Source organism: Homalodisca vitripennis, chromosome 1 (assembly GCF_021130785.1).
Source record: "Homalodisca vitripennis isolate AUS2020 chromosome 1, UT_GWSS_2.1, whole genome shotgun sequence".
Lineage (NCBI taxonomy): Eukaryota > Metazoa > Arthropoda > Insecta > Hemiptera > Cicadellidae > Homalodisca > Homalodisca vitripennis.
The window spans coordinates 169,957,884-169,975,060 of record NC_060207.1 but is presented as its reverse complement, the minus strand read 5'-3'; positions in this window follow the sequence as shown (position 1 = coordinate 169,975,060).

Genomic DNA, 17,177 nt, shown 5'->3' with positions numbered 1-17,177 from the left:
TGTGTATGTGTGTGTATGTGTATATATTTATATGTATGTATGTAGATGTGTGTGTATATATATATATATATCGTTATCATTTTGTTATTGTTAGTTAATTCTTTTTTACCATCTAGATGTTATTTATACTGTTATTTTATTATGTTATATTTATGATTGTTATCTATTCAGATATTTATTCTTGCTATTGATTGTTTAATGTATATATTGCTGCATTGAGGTGCACTGTTATTGTATGATTGATGGTTGCTGTTTCTCATAAAATGATCATAATAATGTGTTAAGGTTATTAATCTTGGTTAACTGCCTCTTGTGACTGCCAAATTTAAAATTAAAAATTAATGCTAACTTGCCTCCCGCACGCGCCTTCTCGGGTGCATTGGGAGTGTTTTTGTGAAAGCTGCATAATGTATTAATTGATTTAAAGTAATGTACTAATTTGCTTACAGTATCTGCATGGAATTGTATAATAATGCATGTATTACTATAATATTTTTTTTTCTGAATAAAGATGTTTGAACTTGAACTTGAACTTGAACTTGAACACACACACACACACACACACACACACACACACACACACACACACACACACACACACACACACACACACACACACACACACGCAGTGACTCAAAATTGATCGTACGGGAGTGAAGCAATAAGATCGTGAAGGGCAATATGGAAATGACATCTTCTTCTTCTATGGACCTTATTGGCACCTTTAAGCCTCACTGGCCTTTTGTGCATCCCTGAAACACGCAAATGAAACCGAACAGTCTATGGTTTAAGCATTTTGTAGAATTGCTGAAAAAAATGGATCAGTTCCCCTTTGGAAATTCGCCACCCTTGTTTAAACTACCAAAGGTAGTGTACCGCTCTCTTTCTATCCCAGGACAATCAAAAGAGCAGTTGTTCAGCAGTTTCCTCTTTCTCGACAAACATTCTACAGAGCAGATCCTCCAGAAGGATACCGACTCTGTAAAGATGCTTCCTCAGGTGACCATGTCCCGTAATCAGACCTATAACTATGCCGTAAAGGCATTTTGCTCATTCTCATACCCTATGCTGGCTCCACCTTTTGGAGCTCTTGTAATAAACCTGTCATACATAAAAAATTAAAAAGAACACCTTTAAATTTTGGGAATGTAGACAATTTTAAAGTAAATATCATATTAAATAACTTTTGAAAAATGTTGTAATATTATTTTAAATTTAATGGTGTGCTTTCTGCTTGTTATAAAATTATAATCACAATTGTTCTTGAATTTTAATGGTTTGTATTACCGTTACTTTGAATTGAAGTAGATATAAATTTTTTTAATTTGCTATGCACATAATGGCTATAATAGGTATATGTAATAGAAAGGAAATGTCTCGTATATGATTAAAGAATTAAAAAAAACTTGTGTACTGTATCTATAAAATGCACACTACAGATGTACAAGGTTCCATACGTAATATATGTAATAGAAAAGATAGCCAAACTTCTCGATGTGTTTGTTTCAAAACCATGTTGAGTGGATAAATTAGACTAAGAAAATGATAAAACAGTCCTGCAGGAGACAAGTAGTTGGATTTTTATCTTGTTTCATTTGTAATAGTGCGTTTTATGTGCATAATAAATAATACTGAGTGTTTCTTGATGATAATAATCATTACCAATGATCATGAATGAGGTAGTATTTGGTATTGCAAATTATAAATTTTGACTGATTCGAGTCAAAAGTTAAAATAGGAAGTAGCAGGGTATAAAAGTTTTAATATTTGACTTTACACGAACTTTTATTTGTCTAAAATCTGCAGAATTGGGACGTTCCAGATTTTTTACGATCTGATTAATAACATGAAAATAATTTATTTTTTATACTTTTTTATTTATTTAAAAACTTAAAATATGATAATGTGAGTTTAAAGGAATCATGGGTTACTTGATCTGTCTTGTATCTTCTCTAGATAATGAAGATTTGACAGGACTCATTTCATAAGTACCGTGCGATAAAATAGGGTGCTAAACAAAGAATTAAACAATCAATAAGTGTAAATCGAAAATTATCTTTCCTTTTGAACTTACTAACCATAAATACTAAGTTATCTACTTGATACACGCTTATTCCAGTTTTAAAATCATCATAGGGTTTCTTCATTGTATTAAATTATAATTGTTTCACAACATGCTCATTTTATTTGGTTAGAATTAATTATTATTCCTCCACACTGGCCTAAAATATGTCAAGTTTTGTTGAAATTATTTGAGATATTTAATCACAAAGAATGTTGCAGAGGAATTCGACTTAGTGCGAAGTGTGGGTAACTACTAGTTTCTTAAGAAATAATTGTTACATTCAAATGTTTGTTTTGTGCAAGTTATAAAAATAATGCATCTCCAGTATGATACTTAGAGATAACAGTCACATATGAGATCTACCTTTCTTCGAACTAAGCTGGAAGGGATATTTTTTTGTTTTATTACACTTACAACCAACCATCAGTTATTGAGATTTGTAAATTACAATTATGTCACCGTCAGCCAACGAGATAAATAGAACTCAAGTCACTATTTCCAACAAGCCGTTCTTCACATCAGTTACATGCCCTATCCTTTTATTAGGGCCTATTTAGGGCTATTTTTAGATATCACGAAAATTCGCTTTGTGTACTTTTAGAATGTAAATTGGATCTCGGCACCAAGGCTATAAATTATTCTTATATTATCCTCAGTTTATTCGATGATCCATTCCAAGTATTGTTAAACTTACATTGCAAGATTTCATGGTTCTGAACAGGGTAAGGGCAGGACAGGAAAGAATCTGTTACCTTATCTGGGATGGCAAACTTATCTGTCTGTTATTATAATTCCTCTGCCTGGACACAACAATAACAGATAGCTGCGGATAAAACGGCTTGTGAAAAAAGTAGAAATCAAGTATTCATCAGTTTTGTGAGAGTGACAAGGCTTTTGTGGATGTGCTTTGTATAGGCTTCAGCTTACGTTTAGTGCTCAGTGTAGCGCAATATTTTTTAAATTTATTGTGTTTATGACCTAATTACATTGTGTACAATATTTTTATACTTTTATTTCTCAATGTCGCTGTCTTACAGTAAATCAAGCAAAATAATCAAAATTAAAATAGCTTAAAACAAATACAAAAATAAACAGTAGAATTGTGTTAGTAGCAATACAAATAAGTACTTTGGTTGTTTAATAGTAGTTTTGTATTATTAACCATTTTTAATACTTGAAATGTACTAAATGTTTACATAACCGCAAATGTCGAGATTCTGGGGTCCATGGGCAATTCAATAGGTCTAATCTACTGTGGAGTTGGTGGGGTTTGTTCCCTAACCTCAGAGGTTCTTGCTAACTTCAACAAGGGTGTGCACCCTTTGCCTACTTTAACTGGAGAGACTGGTTCAGAGCTGGCCTCCCATTCTTCCAAGGATACCTTACTTTGAAATGTAGTGCCCTCATGGATCTGAATATCCTGTCACTCCGGAAGCAGCGCAAATGTTCTTACAGGACTAATTGCCAATTTTTAAGCTTCTTGTTCTAAGAGGACAAAAAATGAAAAAAAAAAAAAAACAAATAAATAAATACATAAATAAATAAATTTGTAGTTTAAGATTAATACGTTTTAGTAATAACTATTATTATAATAAATAACTTATTACAAGGAAAGTTTCGTCCCAGGAAACTCTCCAGTCACTTTTATTTTAGGATACGGGAGCTCAAGAAGATAGTCTGAAGAACGTCGGGGTTTTTTCCCGAAGTTTGATACCAAGCAGAAGGAAGCGTTAAGATCTCCCTTAGATTCTCTGGATGCCTGTCCTATTAAAGTTCAGAGATGGGTGTGAAAGGACTATTCTCTGCTGGCTCTAGAATTCAAAGAATTCAACTTTCGAAGCCTTTAAGGAACTGTCGAAATTACAACCTCCTTTTGTCTACTCCGCTGCGCTGTGCTCTCTTCAAGAAACTCTGGTGGTTGGGACTTTGGTTGACTTTCCCTTTCATTGCTGAAAACGAAGCAGTTTCTAACAAAAGAGTAGACGACTGTAGCGGAGACTTGGCTAACTTTTTCTTCGTTAGAACCCTCTTTCAACTGGATAAGCTCCTTGTAGTGTATCTCCTGAATTTTCTTTTTGAATTTTTCTTTAGAAGTTACCTTTTAACTAGATTTAACCGCGATTTTTTTACAGTATAAGAGCCCTTAAACACGTGGAACAAGCTCAAGACTTTAATTAAAATACACCTAGTTACCACGGAAATAATTAATAATACAGACGTTTTTAATTTATTCGGTTTCCATGAAAACATACAAATATAATTGGTTTGGATTAATTTATATTAAATTTATTTGTAACAAAAAAATTTTATTTGTAAAAGTGTATGCCTCCCGAAATCTTTACAAAACAATTTATATCCAGTAACTCTGTAATATTAGTGGCCATTATGGTTTTATTAGAAGATCGCGTTGTATTCACATTGTGTTTTTACACTAAAGTTCTGTAATAGAGATCCATCATTATGTAGTCGTGGGTGAAAACCAACTCGAAAACCTATAAATAGAACATTTTCATGTGTGGTATCAGCAATACAACACAGCTCGGATTTACATCGCTGTATTAGAGAACTGTTTCTTAACAGACATTGTCTCCACCGATATTCTTCTGGTTGCTTTAATTCTTAATCCACCGAATACTCTAGAGTGAGTCTAGACGATGAAGAAAGCATCTCAATAGGAACAACTGTTGGAGGAATCGTATACACATTTAGTATAGAAACAGCTTAGTACATACAGTTTTCAAAACTCTACAAATAGACCTAGTATTAAAGGACCTGACAGAGCGCAACAATGGCGTTATCGCGGATGGACAACAGATGTATTTAGATATTTTTGCATATCAATGAGATCTTTATAATACGAGTTATTACACAAACGGGCTGACAGATTCAGCTGTTTCAATTGGGTCAGACTACAAAAAAGGTTACATTTCCTACTTTAACTACTTCTAATTTCGCATTTGGAGATAACACATTTTCGGTTTTTTTCCGTATTTATGGAATGTTTTATTTTCCAGGCAAAGTTAGGCCTAAGAAGTTCTCTCTAACACTTAACCTGGGGACAAACGGATTAAAGTTGACTTCCGAACCATCAGTCAGTTTGACGTCACGAAAGAGATTGTTAAATTAGTGCAGTGGTCATGTCCATGCCCTGAGTAACCACCCCTTGATTCTATTCAATAGTCACGGGCTCGCTGCGCTCACTAATTCCTCAAATATTGTAGTGGAGGCAAATGTCTTACTGGACCATGTACTAATACTATATTGTTAAAATCTCAAGCCCCGCTTCTCTTTTTTATATTCCCTTCAGTAACTGTAAGTATTCCGGTCCGCAATGCCCAGGAAATCCCAATAATGGGTACCTTACGTTTATATATTCACAATCTTGTTCATCAAATTTAGTTTTATAAAAATCTTTAAATAATATCCATAATACACTAAGTGGCGCATATAAACTAAAAGTCAGATTATGCGCCTCTTTGCCACAATTTAACTATACATTGCTGTTTACAGTATACTACAATATCTGGAAATGTTTGGAATTTCCTCTTTTATTAGAAACTTTGGTATCTATACTTATTTTCCATTTTCATCCTAAAATAGAAAATAGTATTTTCATTGCTACCTTTTTAAATAAAACTATCTACATTAGTACAGATGTTCTTACCAAGGAATATTTAATTTTTATTTATTTATATAAAATGGCAGAAAAACTATTTTTTAGTTTAGTCAAGTAAGCTGAACTGACATAAGTTGTATGTTTTTACATCATTGTGACCATGCCTTACAGCATTTTACTCCTAGCAAAAATGCGTAAACCAAGAATCTTATTTATGTCACTCCGATGCAATATACTCAATAAGGTACTCAAATAACGCCCAGATTACGACATGGAAATTTATCTCTAATGCCACTGGCTATGTCATTTGATAAAATCATTTCATCTAAGTAAATTTGCCAGTTAACTCATTTTATTGGTAACATGGAAGAATTGACTGTTATAGCATGTTATTACTGCGGATCGCCGCAGGAGTGAATCTTCAACAACCTCGGGCCTGGACTACTGTCTCTACCAGTAAAAATAGGCAAACATTTGGTTTTATCAATGTTTATTGAAAGGACGTCATTGTCAAACCATCTTTTAATTTAAATTAGATCCTTAGATGACCGGAGGTTAACCTCGTCCCACGTGCAGCTCGTATAAATAATCTTTGTGGACAGATAAATATGCATAATAGACAATAAGTAGACATGCACCAGATTTACCAACACGATAAAAATAATGAGGATTGGACAGTTGTCTAGAAAGTGTCAAGGTTGAGACAGAGAGATTACTTTAAGCGGTTAAGTCCATTATATTGTGTTATAGTACCCTCTATGGAGATATACAAAGTTAAATGTTGGACAATTACGAGCTTATTATAGATTTCATACTGCCTTCTCGAACATTAAACTAGTGAATGTTTGCAAAAAGGAATACACATATTAATTATGAATGCAGCATTGTTTTCAAGGAAACAAGACACTAATAAACGATAAATCTTTAAGACTGGCTTCTTATAAGTTTTAAAATAATTCCAATATCCAGTGTATTTAGGGCCTTTCGACCTTAAGTTCACCCTTTTGCACATTATGGACATAATACAAATAAAGTCATTTGATTTTATAATCTAAACCTTCAATTTTTTTAAAACGGCAAAATCATTTTTATTTTTAATTGTACAGAAGTTTTCCGTGATAAAAGGAAGTGTTGAACGATATGCCACATGATGGGCTTCTCATTAGGTATTTTTACTGTGACCCTCAACAGCTTGTACCTGAAATGAGCCTTAAGCTATTAAAAAATGCAACAAAATAATATAATACTAATTTGTGTTATAGTTGTTTTGTTGTACATATAAAATTATAAAAGGACATGGGTTGTTTCAAAACAAGATCCCAATTAAGAAGGAGTATTTAGGAGCTAGGTGTATCGAGCCATCAACCGACGTGCCCGAGAAATATGTTGGAACTGGAAGGCAAGTAGACGAGGAGGAATAGAATGCTTGGCGACTTAGTTCATGGGATCACCGCACGACACGACCGAGCGCTAGTGTTTAATTGTAAAATAACTAGAGCCCCATTTTACAACGTGCATAAAACTGAATTATTGGCCCAAAAACAAATATTCATCAATATACGGATTCTACGCTTATTATTTCATTTCTAGACTTTTTAAGTTCGGGATCGTGTGTAAGGCCCCCCTAATTCGTGGCAACCCCTGAATGTGGAGAAAAGCACACACACACAACCCCGCAATTAGATAAGTCCAAACACACACACACACACACACACACACACACACACACACACACACACACACACACACACATGTACAGTATGTATATATATAAAACTGAATTATATATCTATGACAACAATCAATAAATAATATTTTTCTTTCTGGTAGAATCATTATCAATATAAAGGCTTTATCTCCATAATTACTAATAGAAGTAGATTATCGTTTGTTTCAGAGATATATTACTGGTTTGATGTGCATTAATATTAAACACGTCGATTTTTTGTTTTGCTTTATAAAACAGAATCTACCGGTTTAATTAAGAAGATACACTCTGTTGACCAATGACACTGTAAATTATGTAACTGAAAACCGACTAACTGGGACTACCTGGTAACTATATATATATAAACAGTATGTGATAATAAACAAATTGATATAGCAAAAAAGGCATTAAATCATAATTTTTACAGGAACATATTCATATTACTAATTATTCTTATTCACTAATTAAATACTTATACTACAAATATATCCAAACTCTATGATCTTATAGAGTTGTACTAATGTTATACTACAAATTTTAAGAAATAAAATAAGACTTATGACTCTCGTTTATAATGGCTGCGGCCAACTGCTTCAAAAAATTTTATCCATTATCAAGGTCCTTTTTTGCTACAATCTGAAGCCAATAAATAGTAATTCGTCTCAAAACTAGAAATGTTGTTTCAGTATAGATATCGTATAGCCTAAGTAGTGATTAATTGTAAAAAATACAAGCATCTCTTATTCGTAATGTTTTTTTTTACGTAGGGGGGAATGCATTTGCGCACGGAGTGTGGGACTGCCTTGTGGACTACCCACTAAACCCCCTACGGGCCACGGAGGACCCAGGCCGGAACCCTTTCGGATGACATCTTGCCTGGTCCATGTGTCTTATGTCCTAATCCAGGACAAAACTACTTGTTTCGGAAACTAGAGGTCAGCCAGGCATCAGTATTCACGATTCTGATGAAGGATCGCATGTACATGAGTGGTGACTGCATTCCATGCGTCCTCACTCTGCAGCATCATCTCCACAATGGTGTCTGCTGAAACATCGCCAACTGTGGTGGCGAGTGTTCGCCTGGCCTCGGTTAAGCGCCCGCAAGCGAAGATGTGATGAACATCATCATCCTCCTCCGGGCAGTAAGCACACCGAAGCGACCTGACTTTTACCATCCTGTAGAAGTACTTTCTAAAGTAACAGTGCCCCGTCAGGAACTGACACAGGTAGTTAGTTTTATCATTAATAAAACTTAATGGTTTATTAAGGATACTGAGTATAGAGTTTCTTATACAGTCATTTATACTGTATAAGAAACATTTATAAATACATTTATAAATTATAACCTATTATTAATAACAGAGAATCCAACACGTTACTATTAATTCATTAGAATTAATTCAACATAAGTTGATATAGTGATATGTTTAGATGAATCTACAACGCAGTTTAACTTCAGCCCGATGTTAAAAGCGGAGCCTCGGATGCGCTGCGGCAGCAGCATAAATTAGTTACTTTTGTTTAATCAAATAATTTTGTTTAATATTTTTCTAAGTTTCAAAATAATAAGTTGTTTAATATTTTTTTTACCATTGTAACAAGACAACGGTTTTTATAAAACATGCAATAGTGAAAAAAGCGTGAATGAACTGAATCGTGTAGCCAACCACCAGAATTATTGAACACGGAGGAGTGGATAGCGCTGTTAAAAATGCAATATGTCGTGATGGTTACTGCGTCTGTTGTTAATAACCCCGTGATTGATGGGAACCTTTCTGCAGCAAAAGAGTGCTTTACAATAACATTTTCAAAATCACGATCGTTTGTTCAAACAATAACAGGAAAAATACAATAATTTATCACTGTTCGTAGAATCAAAAGTCGTCGTTTCTTATGAAATGAGTTTCATGCCTACCTTTTTCACGCAGGAGTATCCGCAGTATGCAGAAATTATATGTCTATCTGGAGTTTTTGGCACACCCAAAATTTTAACGTGCAGAGTTCATTTTATAAACCTTTTAACTTTTTATCAGACAGTTAAGACAGTTAATATCTGTCCGTCTATCTCACCGTACGATATCTCAAGAACAAACTGGTCTAAAGACTCAAAATGTTGCATGACGTTTTATTTTCTACAAAGGCAACATTGAATTCGATGATAGGTATGTCACTCCATGCGATTTGGCTGATCACAAATGTCCACTTTAACATTGGTCCTATGGGTAACCATGACGTCAACAAGAAAATCGTTGGAAAAATGTATAACTTTGCACTGAAGTTTGAAAGGTATACAAATTACTGGCTAATTTCCTGTGGTTTAGACCTACAATAAATGTATATACATACCAAATTCAGACATTGAAACTCAAATTACAACTGTTGTATGCTATGCAAATTTAGAAATACAAAAATAAAACACGGCAGTTTAAATCTGCAAACAATAACATTAACACATATAACTTCGTCAAACAGTTAAAACTGTAGTGATAATGCTACTATAGTTTGAATTCTGGTAAGTCGTCTTCTGTTCTCAGTAAGTATTTAAAAACAAAGATTATCCCTATGGAGTCGTCATAGTTACAAATTTTAAAACACATTACAAAACACAATAAATAAATAAATGAGAAAATGTAACATTTGATGAGCTTCCCTCACTAATGTTTAACATAACATAAAATCACAGTTGACAGAAGACAGGACAACTGGCACTAGGTGATCCCAGTTCCCGGTGAAAATCGACGTTATCATCTAATCGGACGGTTGGCGAGGTGTTGTTACGATAGATTATTTTGTTTAGCGAATAATGGGAGCTGAACTATAGCTTTTCATTAAACATGAGTTTACCAAGTTAATTAATTTAAAACACCTATAAATTTAAAAGGATAATTTACGCTTTTTATACTAATTCAATTTACAAGATGACTTATTACAAGTCGAAACTATAGTCGTGTTATGGCTAATATTTGAACTTTTTGACGAAGTTCTGTGTTAAAATTAATGGTTAATTGTCAGTTCAAGGGTATAATAATATAGAGAAAATGTAAATCTATCTATGTTACTAACCAATCAAGTACTTACTAATACTTAACAACCCACATCGGGGCATTTACAACATAACACAGCATTATAAATACTAAAGTATGTTACACAAGTCTATACAAGATTATTTCATCAACTCGATGATAGCGGGCAACTGTAACTACGTCATAGAATATTCTCGATACCAACTAATAGAGTTCCTAATGTGCTTTTGATTTCGTAATTTAGTTTTGATTTTAACCAAATTAATAACGTACTCTGATTTGTTAAGATTTAATTAAAAGGCAGTGCGTGGTAACCTTGAAATTGGAAAATGAAACAGCTGACCCCTAATGAGATAAATTAAACCTCAGTGCAATATTCCAAAGCGTTTTTATATCAACTCATAAATTTAGGAGTTAATATGATATCAATTAAAATGAAGAATTGAAGTCGGAATCCATAGCGGTTAGTTTCTTAGTAAAAACTAATAATGGCAATAAACGGAGCTTTGTAGTATTTTTTTCAATCATAAAACTTGAATTTTTAATGCCTTAAAACCCATGCAAAAATACTCTCAACACTTCAATACTTCACTTAAAGTAGCTATGGTGGGAACGGTTGACTGAATGTGAATATCGAGTTTAGCTTCATTTCACTCTTCTTCTTAGTGCAGCGTCTGGAATCTGACGCTGTCACAGACTTGTCTCCTAAACTCTGTGCGCAATTGAGTGCAGTGCGATCCAGACCCGATCTTTAGGCGCCGAGTGAAGCAACCGAGTTTTTTAAAAGTTTTCCAGGAGTCAAGCCTGCGACAGCGTCAGATTCCAGACGCTGCACTAGGAGGAAGGAGAGCTGGAACCAAACTCAACAGTCACACTGTAACACTAACTGCAATCCATGGTTTCCTTTATACTCGCAGAATTGCACTCTTTGTCACTTGCACTAATTCGTATACTTTTTGTAATGAACACGAACTCGCTGCGCTTTCTTTCCTGTGGCCTGTAGCCTTGTAAAAAATAACTCATTATGCCTGACATAAAGGCGTTGGTACTTCTTGTTTGCCCCGTCCACTACTGCTTACCTTTAAACCAATGTAAATGCGAGTGCTAAAATATCAGGGAGCCTAACATCAAGTAGCTTACATGAGCTAGTTAGTAAACGTTAGTGATGTTGTTGATTTATGTTCAGAGCTAATCAAGCACTGTGTGCTTAGTATTTTCTCAAACCTCCGATTTACGTAATCTTTCGAATGAAACTACTAACTTCCTTAAACTAATTAAACCTTCAATATTCATTTTATCCTACAGAACCAATATTTTATTAAGGAATGTGATCATTTTGGAGTGAGTTAGTGGAGTGTTATTAATTAAAATATAAACAAATTTTTCAGACATGTAACATAATACTAATACATTCTGTTACTACTAATACCAATGTAGTGGAGCGTTAGTTTGGTTACGCAATTAAAAAATACGAATACGCTGGTTTAATTGTGTAACTAAAACCTCAATATGCCGAACTTTAATCGCTTACAATAAGTTTCAACTCAATCGGTTTATTAATTTTTGCGTAATTAAAGATTTTATGTGAAGAAATAAAATACTTACGTAAAAATCTTGACTAATATAACGTAAAATTTCTGAAGCTTTACAAAACTCAACAATATGTCTAATCAATCGAAAGTGACGTTAATACCGTTCGTTAGATTTAAATGCTTTAGTAATATATTTTGGGGTTTTACACGAAAACGTATAGTAAGTTAACTCAGCGTATCATCTATTTGAAATATATTCGATGAAAAACGCTAAAATAAGATAAAACCGAGCCAAACGATTTCACCAAAATACTTGATATTCTGTAAGCTAACAGTGCTCCTCGTGACATGAATATTTAAGTGATTACGTTAAACAATATTCAGTACTCAATTTAAAAAAGTTTACTTTAGAAAGCTACGTTTTTCTACCTTATATCTTAACTAAGATTAAACATTTAAACCCCCAATTTGGTATTTGTGAGACAACTGTAAAAACAAGACCTGTATTCAATGGGTTGTTCCGAAAGCGAGTTTACGAGAACTCTCAATTTACGACAGCATACGTCAGTACGACTTTTTTACAATACGACTGCAAGGTACGCGCTTTCAGTCAATCTGAAACGAGGATGTTTGTTTAGTTTAAAACAATGTATTTCCATGTATTTATTTTTCATTAAATTTTCATTCACATTTCCATTAAAAATTCAAAATGAAATTTAAATAGGTTGTAATTATAAATTTTACTCATTCACTTATATTTATTTAATAATACTGATTATTAAAAAAAAACTTATTTAAATAAATGCCTTACTGCAATATATTTAATATTTTTACAGTAAAATTGTCAAAAGGAACATGGTATGTTCTACTTTTACTGTAAAATATGAGAAGCAACAGTAAAAATATAATAGGATTGGAGCAGTTAATGAATGAAATATCCTGTGGGAATATTAATAATGTCTTGCTATAACAACGAAAAACATTTTAGCAGTACATTCATATTATATCACGTTGGTTATATAATAAATAATATCATGAAAATGCTAAGCAATTAATTTTTAATTTGATTTACGAAATGACTGAATATTTTATTCTTGTATATATATATATATATATATATATATATATATATATATATATATATATATATATATATATATATATAAAGTATAAATAAATTTAAAGACTGAGGAAGCCATAATAGAAAGATGAAGATCACAGAAAGCTGAGTGTTAATGGAATATAATGGAAATGGAAAATAATGGAATTCTGTAGTCTGTGGCTAATGCACTTCAAGTAACGTTCAACAACGAAGATATATCTACAGCTCATCGTCTTCAAGCACCTAAGAACCGCAACTTCCACGCTAGTATTGTTGTGCAGTTTGCTCGGAGGTCAGTGAGAGCCTCGTGGTTGACTGCGGCGAAGAAAAAGAAACTCCAGACGACTGATCTTCACTCATCTCTGAAGCCAGCCCCGGTGTTCGTCGTCGAGCATCTCTCCCCACACAACAGAGAACTTCTACAGGAAGCCAAGGCCATGGTCAGAGAGAACAAGCTAGCGTACGCCTGGTGCAGCAACGGCAAGATCCTCGTCCGGAAAAGTGAGAACTCTCGTGCAGTAAGGATTTTCCGCAGCATAAACGAGCTAGAGGACAGTAACTAGAGGACAATGTGACTTCAGGATAGGCCTATAGCTCATCACAATGTAACGTAAGCATTTTATTTTAGTATTTTCCATACATTTTTTTTAAATCTGGAGCTAATTGAGGATATATATTGTTTTCTTATATATAATTTACTAATGAGTACTTTTATACCATATTTGCATATATAAATCATAAAAGTAAAGAGAAAGTTTATAACAACAACAACAATATTAGTTGCAGTTGCAGTTAGTTATAGTTAGCAAATTACTTACTTTTAAACATATTATCAAATATCTGTAAATGTTCATTTATTTTCTCAATGTTATAAATCTAATACCTTATTTTCTTTGAAATTTTTAAGAATTTAATGAGGAATGTCGTTTTTGTGCTCGGTAATTCCGTAGGTGTATTTTGTCTTTTTTTCATTAACTAAACAACAAATTCTGGAATTCAGGAGTACAATTAAAATATGTAGATATGTTCTTCTTTTTAATCAAGTTTTACTTTGAAGGAAAATTAAACGTATTTTTGATTAGAGCTAATCTTGTAAACTGGTAAGGAATTGTTATATAGTTACATTTTATTTCTTGTTATCTCAATATATAATTAGGCCTAATTAATTTTATCTTAATAGTTTAAGTATAGTCTAAAAGTCGATTGTAGAATTAGTATTGAAGTTAATTTCAAGACTATTAGGATTTTTTTGCATAGGTACCTAGAGCAGTCTTAGTTACACAAGTTAAAAAAAAAGAAAAGTTTTTTCTGGTGCTTTATGTATATATCTATATATATATATATATATATATATATGTGTGTGTGTGTGTGTGTATATGTATATATGTATATGTAATTAGTATATACATAGTATATTACGGGTTGCTGTTATAGAGCGCAACTTCTGTAAGTTAGAATCAGTTGTTTGTACTGAACGATTAATAAATAAGTCTTGGGGATTATTTATTTTATTAGTATTTTTCTAAACTTCTAAAAATAAACATGTAAATTGGTAGTATAGCTATGATTCTATTTATTTATAACTGTACAAAATGAAATACATATATACATATAAAATAATAGTGTAAAATCTTAAGCCAGGCTTAGATCAATATGTTACATTCAAATAATAAAAAGTAGCGGGATATTTGGTAGTTTTTCTATTGTATGGGTGGGATAGGCAGCTCATTCGCTATCAAAACAGTTTAAGTCCTCTTTACTTTTTCTTATTCTTGTTTGAGTTATTCTTTATTTTTATATAAATTTAATTTTTTTTCCACAATAGAGTTTTTAGAAGAGTTAGCGGAGTACAGGAATATTAGCATTTTTGAATATGAAGATTTAAATCAGTTTTATTTGTCTAACGGTATCAATCAGTCCAATGGTAACTTATCGATCCTGCATGTGAATATTAGAAGCTATAATAAACATATAGACGAGTTTTTAACTTTTTTAACAGTTTTTAATGTGACATTTGATATCATAGTGTTAACGGAAACTTGGTTGGATGAAAGTGGTGTGATTGTTGGTGTGGATGGGTATGACGCCATAGTTAATAAAGTAAGCAGAAATCAAAATGATGGTGTGATTGTCTATGTACGAAAGTGTTTCAGTATTACGCATGAGGAAGTCAGAATGCATGGGGCCACAAGTATAAAGATAAACTTATCTGTAGGTAATGAGCGGCTTTGTTTACTCGCAGTGTATCGTAGTCCGTCCCCTGACCTTGACCTACAATTGTTTATTCAAGACCTGGAGGTATATTTGTAATGATAGGCCCCAGGGATCGCATGCACTGGATTAGTTGGTGATATTAACTGTTGCATACTACAGGAAACACAAAATCTCCTCTCACAACAATACCTAGATGTTTTGTACGGGTCCGGTTTTATTGGTTGTATTACTGTTCCCACAAGAGTTACGAGCGTAAGCAAAAGTTGTATTGATCATATCTTTACAGACTGTAAGGAAATTAATAAGTTAACAAGCCCAGTTATTCAATCCGAACTGACGGATCATTTTTTTATTATTACAGAATTAAAAAACTGGGTAGAAAAAACAAAATCGAAAAAATAAAAAAGTTTATAAATTTTGGTTGACGATACAGCGGTGGGGCATCTTATATCCGAGTTAGATTGGTCTCCGGTCGTAGAAAACGGATGATGTCAATGTTAGTGCGGGTTTACTTGTTACAAATTTACAAAATATCATTAAAAAATGTACCAAAGAAAAAACTATCCTTGCAAAATACAAAGCAATCAAACCTTGGATCACAAACAATTTAATTAAAGAAATCAGGAATAGGGACAAATCAGTAAACAATTAAAAAAAACAACCTTTTAACCCATTAGCATTAATGGCTTTTAAAAAATGTTCGTAATCGGGTAAATTCATTAGTAAAAAGTGCTAAGGAAAATTACTATAGAAATAAAAATTATATTGGCAAAATGTAACGCAAGGGAACTTTGGAAGAACTTGGGAGAATTTATGGGAACTTCTAAATCCAAAGAAACGTTTCCTGTTGAACATTTTTTTGTCTGGAAACACTAGAAGTGAAAACTGATAATATTTTAGAAGCTGCTGATCAGTTTAATGAGTACTACGCCAATGTGGGTAGTAATTTGGCGAATGCAATCCCTCTGTCACGGAGGTGGTTGTCAATGACGAGGATTATCAGATAGACTCCGTATTCCAATTTTCTCCAGTTTCTCTTGAACAATTAGAGAAAAGTGTTTTAGAACTGAAAGGGGGATCAGCTCCAGGCGTCGATGGGATCCATACAAAAGTTATTAAAAGTAATTTTCAAAATTTAAAAATGCCTATTACTCATGTTATTAATGTTAGTTTGTCTCAGGGAAGATATCCAGATATTTTTAAGATTGGTAAAGTAATTCCAATTTATAAAAGTGGCAAAAAAATTTGATCATTAACTATAGGCTTATTACTCTCGCTTGTGTCATGGCAAAACTCATTGATAAGTGTGTTGATTATTGTTGATTATTTAACCCGGAACAATTTCTTGTTTTCAAATCAATTTGGTTTTAGAAGAGATAAAAATATTAATGATAATTTATTTATGGTTACAAAAGAAATTCATGAAACAATTGGCCGTAATAATAATAAATGTATTATGGTGTTTATTGACTTGGCGAAAGCTTTTGATTCTGTTGATCGTGGTATTTTATTAACAAAATTGGTTTAATGCTGGTATAAAGGACTCAGCACTTGATTAGTTTAAAAGCTACTTAAGTGATAGGCGTCAGTTGGTGTCGATAATGGGTATTAGTAGTATATTAGCAGAAATTGATTACGGGGTTATACAAGGGATTACCCTTGGTCCAATTCTATTTTTAATATATATGAACAATCTAGGTAGGGTTAGTTTAGATAATGGCAAGATATTTCTTTATGCTGACGATACTGCTCTTATATTCGAGGGTTCGACCTGGGTTGAAGCTTATGATTATGCTGAACAGGGTCTCCGTACGGTTAAGGGGTGGTTTGACCAAAATAAGCTTACTGTCAATTCGCAAAAAACTAAGTACATGGCCATCTCTCTTAGATCTTCTTCTGATCCTGTGGGATTTACAA